Source organism: Ceratotherium simum, chromosome 7 (genome assembly GCF_057802395.1).
Source record: "Ceratotherium simum simum isolate JZ-2026a chromosome 7, ASM5780239v1, whole genome shotgun sequence".
NCBI classification, from domain to species: domain Eukaryota; kingdom Metazoa; phylum Chordata; class Mammalia; order Perissodactyla; family Rhinocerotidae; genus Ceratotherium; species Ceratotherium simum.
In genome coordinates, this window is record NC_141906.1 from 24,218,906 (window position 1) to 24,225,321 (window position 6,416).

The 6,416-nt window shown below is 35.8% G+C and overlaps 1 pseudogene; it reads left to right on the plus strand.

Moving 5' to 3' along the window:
* The first annotated feature begins 4,418 nt into the window (after positions 1 to 4,418).
* On the plus strand, positions 4,419 to 5,383 carry LOC101389309 (olfactory receptor 52N2-like; annotated as a pseudogene).
* Positions 5,384 to 6,416: the final 1,033 nt, after the last annotated feature.

Genomic DNA, 6,416 nt, shown 5'->3' on the forward strand with positions numbered 1-6,416 from the left:
AGAACTTTCTAAATCCCTCTTATCAATTGGAACTTTTGTATATTTCTTCCCTTCAAAAAGCCCACCCATAAACGTAGAGGAATGGTCTTTATTAGACGTCTTGGTATGTATCATCACACACTCCCAAATAACAAACATTTTATAAAATATATATGCATAAACAGAATTTGTTAACCTTTCACATCCATACATTATTTATACATAAGTATATAATAAATGCATAATATTTATAAGCATGTATGCTTGCTTAATATAGTTTTTAGTTAGAAAATGAAAGAATAACAAAAAATATTTTAAGCAAGCATGTTGTCATTCACAGATTTTCTACTTGAGGAACTCCTAATAGAGCTTAAGACTTGGAGCATGCCTGCCATCTGCTAGTTTATTATTTATTTTATTTAAATGTTATTATACCTAATAATATTAATATTGTAACTCGGCATATTTCAAGAGGAAGTCTTGCCTCTAGGCTTTTCATTTATTGTAGCTGTCCGCTTTGGAATGAAACTATCACTCACCAGATTTCTACTAATTGAAGACTCTCACTGGGCAGAAGCTCTGTAGTATAGAGCTTGTTTGTTTTGTTTTATGTGCTTTGGTGCGTGGGTTTGTTTACCGCAAAAGAAAAATCTAGATTTGCTATGTTTCTGTCCATTGTAGCTGCCTGCTCTAGAAGAAAGATGTATCACACACGAGACTCCTTCTTATTATTTTCACTTTCCAATAGCCTACACTCACTTCTACAAACCCTAGGGATGATATTAAATTGTGATCATGATGTTCGCTGCATCCTTCCCCCAAATCCCTTTACTGTTGGGAGAATTTCAATCCAGTCTTTTATATTTCCTTAGACTTGATCAAGATTTACTAAATGGAATTAAAACTTAAAAGACGGCTGTATTTCTACCAAGGTAGAAGGTATCAGGAGTGAAGAAATGATGCATTTTACAGTGCAGTGTTTCAAACGAGCATACAACCCAGCCTTATTGCACAAAATATATTTTAGTGAGTCTCTAACACAGATGTTGAAATTGTTTGCTCAATATTTTTGAGGAACATTTGAGATCCATACATCCCATGTAGATACAGCTATGACAAAAGTTATGAAACTAGGATTACAGCACTCTAGGAAGCCAAACGTAATTCCAGGTTTATACTGCAATGGATACCAGACAGTTCATATGTCCCATCAGAAAAATGTTATTAAAATTTGAGGGTAATTATTGAGATTTTTCTCCCCCTGATCAAATATATTCTAAATATACATCTAGTTTCAACAAAGCTAAATTTACCTACTCTCCCTTCAGAGGAGATGTCTCATAGATGTCCTATGGGAGATGTCCCATAGATGTCCCATAGGACAAAAGTCTCAAACAAATTTTCTCCTTTTGCTTGGAAAATCCCCAGAGAAGCCACAAGGTGTTGTTATCTAGGGTTCCTAACCAATGCTGTGCAATTTTTCTGAACAATGTCAGTCATGAATGGGGATTTTAAAACATCTGACATCAGGGTGAGTTTGAGTGATTCGGAAGAAAAAAATTATATAAGATACACAGAAAATTTGCAACTAAATGGGAGGGATTTGAGTCAGAGGGTGGTTACATATGAAGCACTAAATTATCTCACTATTTAGACTTTTGAAACCAAATGGATTTTCAAACTAGCTTGAAGAGGGACAAGGAAAAGTAGGGGGAAATTAAATGTAGTTTAGGCACTGGAGAAAGGAGATTCCATAGTGCTGATCTGAGAAAGACCAAAGGGATAATGTCATAGGCAAACAAATTTCTGTATAATAATAAAAAAACTTCTCTGCTCCCCATAGATGGAGGAGTCTTCTGTGGTAAGTGGTAAAACCTCTATGAATGAAAATGAATTTGTGCAAGTGTTGGAAGGAATTCCAGTGACCTTGTAGTCCAACATCCTGACAACAAAACTCATGACGCATCTTTCTCTTTGCTTGAATACATCTGATGACAGTAATCTTGATATCTTACTAGAGATCTCTATCTGCACGAATGAACATTACTTGAACCCAAATCTACTTTCCTTTAACTTTTCCTATTCACCATATGTATGACTTTAGGGTGTGCTAAATAATAGAAAAGGCAACTGCGTGCATCTACTCCATGTATTCATCAAAATTCTAAATATCTCCAATTTCATTAAAAAAAAAAAAAACTTTAAGATTCCAGACAGATTGAAACCATATTTGCCTACGTCCATACACACTTTACTTTTCAATAGGCACAGAAATTTTTTAAGGTATTTATGTACAATCTAGAAGAAGAACTGAAAAGTACTTTTCCGAATTCGTTCATTTGTTCATTTGTTATACAACTTTTTTCCTGTGCTAGTTACTATTTTAAGTGAAAGAGCTATAGCAGTGAACAAAATACACAGAAATCCCTGTGCATATAGATTTTACATTCTGGTGAGGGACCAAGGACAATACTAATTGTTGTGGAGTAAGGAAAAGATAAAAGGAAGATATTATAACAAGATTGACAGAGGTCTGGAGGTTTGAATTTTAAATTGAGAGGTAAGGAAAAGCTTTACTTTGGGTTTGACTCTGAGTAGAGATCTGAAACCGTTGATGGTAAGTGCCACGATATTATCTGGGGAATAATAAAGCAGGCAGTGACAGTGGCAAGTGGAAATTCCCTGAACTCTTCACATGATTGCTGAGTTTGAGAAATCTCTACTCAGATTTGGATAGACTGGGTGGGTCAGAGTTGGAGCAGTGGGAGACACATTTAGAGATTTAAAAGGGTCCTAATTGTGTAGGATGTTGTAAACAAATATAAGGATGTTGGCTTTTACTCTGAGCGAGCTGTAGAGACAGTGGAGGTTTAACGGAAGGTTAGATATGGTCTTACATTTATTTTATAAAGCAAAATAATGATAATAATACCAACAATAATTATGATAGTACTATACATTTTGCTTATTAGGTTCCAGGCTGTGGTAAAAATCTCTGTGGTTTACTCTACTTCATGTTAAAGGCATTTAGAGTTGAGCAAATGGCTTTAAAATGTCAACGGTTCTAATATTTTCCTATTTTCTAGAAAAATTTGCTTTTATCTTTTCTATGTATTGATATTGTTTATATAGCATCATTGGAAAAATTTTCAACTGGTTATAAGTAATGGTTAAAAAAAAAACACTTATATAGAAAACCCTAAGCTAAATCTCCCCAATAAAACAATTATTGGAGAGAGAGAAAATAAAAGCAATCAAAAATAGAACTTTGGAAAAGACTGTTCTCTGGAGGAGATTAAAATACAACAGAAGAATGTATAAAATAATTTTTGAAAATACAATAGAATATACAATACAATTCTGTGGGAAAATGAATAACTCAAGTTGGTAATCTCAAAGGAAAAACAACTAAGAAACAGCTTTTAAAAACGTAAGATGGAGAAGAATTTTCTCAGAAAAAGAAAGAGATCCAGAGTATTATGATTTTAATCAGAAAGCTTTCAGGTTTGATCCATGTCCCAGAATATAGAAGAAAGGTGGAAAGCTAACCTTTTTGAAAAAACAAACAAATTAATTAATAAAAATTCCATCCTATCCAATATAAATATTATAGTTGTTTGGGTGCTAAGAATAATACACCAAAAGAAGACATACAAATTAAGATTATTTATAGATATATACCATGCTTATCTACATAGAGATTTGAGAGAAGAAATAGAAACTATGAAAATTAATTACAGCTTAAAATGTCATTGGTTAAATGTAAATGCTTAAATCTTTCATGTTTACCAGCAAGAAATATTTAGAGATATAATGCAAAATGCACATGGCCATGCCTTGAAAGTTTTAACTTATTACATAAATTTTTGGCCTTTCCAATCTTCTGTGCTTGAGTATTCTGATTTGGAAAATCCAGACTTGCCATGTTTAGTCTTGTAGATGGATCATGCTCAGCCTCTAATACCCGTGTGCAATAAGTAGGTGCTCACATAATTTAATTAGACACAGCTGAAAGGACTACTTGGAAGAAAGGAAATTATGTGAGGAGTTAGGAGAATCAGTGTTATTTAAACAGGGTCCATAATTTGAAATTGGTCAAGGAGGCAAACGTAAGCATGAGTGACTGGTCAAGCAATATAATAAGCAGGTATATACAGACAGAGTTTACAGTAAGTTTACTAAGGAAGACCAGGGCTTTGTTACTATGCTTGTATTATGTTTGAATCCTTGTGATTCAGTAACAGGGTCAAGACCACTAAATAGCATCAAAGAACATAGCTCAGGTGCAAAAAAGATGATTTTTCTCCTAAAATTATTATTTATATTGTGCAAAATAGTTTTTCTTCTTTTTTATCTAGCTGAAAATAACATCACTACTATCTTCTTGTGTAGGACATCTTTATTGGTATAAAAAGTAACATGCTTTGCAATTGACCATCATGCATGGAGCCAACAGCTCCAACCTGACACCAAGGTACTTCATTCTCAATGGGATTCCTGGGCTGGAAGTCACACACATCTGGATCTCCCTGCCATTCTGCTTCATGTACATCATTGCTGTTGTGGGGAACTGTGGGCTAATTTATCTCATCAGCCATGAGGAGGCCCTGCATCAACCCATGTATTACTTCCTAGCCTTGCTGTCCCTTATAGATATTAGTGGGTGCACTTCATTTGTCCCCAGTATGTTATGTATCTTTTGGTCCAGTCTCAAAGAGATTGACTTTAATGCCTGCCTTGTGCAGATGCTTTTCATCCACATGCTGATGGGCATGGAGTCTGGCACGCTCATGCTTATGGCTCTGGATCGCTATGTGGCCATTTGCTACCCTCTACGCTATGCCACCATCCTCACCAACACCGTAATTACCAAGGTTGGTCTTGCCACTTTCATTTGAAGTGTGTTGCTCATGATCCCATTTACTTTCCTGCTCAAGTGTTTTTCCTACTGCAGGGGCAATCTCATCCACCACACCTACTGTGACCATATATGTCTGTGGCCAATTTATCCTGTGGCAACATCAAGATTAATGCTATCTACAGTCTCATAGCTGCCATATTGATTGGAAGGTTCGCTATCTTCTGTATCTCCATGTCTTACACCATGATTATCCGTGCTGTAGTCAATCTGTCATCTGCAGATGCTCGCCACAAAGCCTTCAGCACCTGTACATCACACATATGGGCAATTGTCATCACCTATGTCCCAGCCTTCTTCAAATTCTTCACTCATCGCTTTGGGGGATGCACTATACCTCATCATGTCCAAATCTTAATAGCCAACCTCTACCTGTTGCTGCATCCCACCTTGAATCCAGTTGTCTATGGAGTGAAGACCAAGCAGATCCGTGAAGGAGTGATCAAATTGCTTTTTAGAGGGAAAGATATTTTGAGTATGAGATAAATCTATGATGTAGAATTCCTCATTTAGCATAAAGATAAAGATACAAGTTATAGAGGAAGAGAGTAAATGCAAAATTCAACAACCATGAGGTCAGGAGAAAATACGTGTCAATATTCTGCTGTAAAATTTATGAAATAATCACAAAATTTTTAACCTGAGACCTGCAACTTGAAAGAAAAAAATAAAATAGACAGGAAATAATTATATTTCTCACATAGTTTAGCTTTAGTTAGAGCTTCTGGAATGCACAGAATGGGTTATTTAGGATGTCCAACTTCAAGTAAACTCTGATGATTAACGCACTTTGGTTTAGCACTGTGGCGGAGTTTATGGGAAAGAATCAAGAAGTCAGCCTAGAGAAACTCCAGAAGATTTGGGAAGGCACAGAAGCAAACTGTCCCATGTGTTGGGAAGTAAGAAACACTTCCCCAGAACATCTGTGCTGAATTCCAGAGGTCCTGTCGTCCTTCCTATGCCACATTTATGTGAAACTTGTATAACTTTAGGGAAAAAAAATCTTGTCTTCTCATTTACCTCTGGCATTCCGCTGCCTAGATAATTATTTGGATTCCTATGAATGTACCAGTGTACATACAAAGGAAGCTGGAGTAAATACAATTACTGGAGTTGGTCATAATCTGGGACATACTCCTTGCGGTTAACATGGAGCAGAAGGTTGAAAGACCCAGTGGATACCATCTGACAGCTGTTTGAGGAAAGGATTTGTCCATAGAAGAAAGGAGAATTGGAGAAAATCCATATACTTTGCCAATCAAGGATACCTCGGCATGACTGCCTTACTTGATTTTAACATAGAGGGAGATGTTGAGTGATCAGGGATAATGGACAAAGGAGTATCGTATTTACATTTCTGGAAATAACAGAGAAAAAAGAAATGAAAGTGGAATGATAAATGTGGTATTCAGAAACAGAAAGACTGAATGAAAAGTAAGAAAGAAGAAGAGCATAACCCAAGAGGAAAGTGGAGTAATAAAATGTGGTCAGGAAACGGATACAAATAGATAAGTAGGTG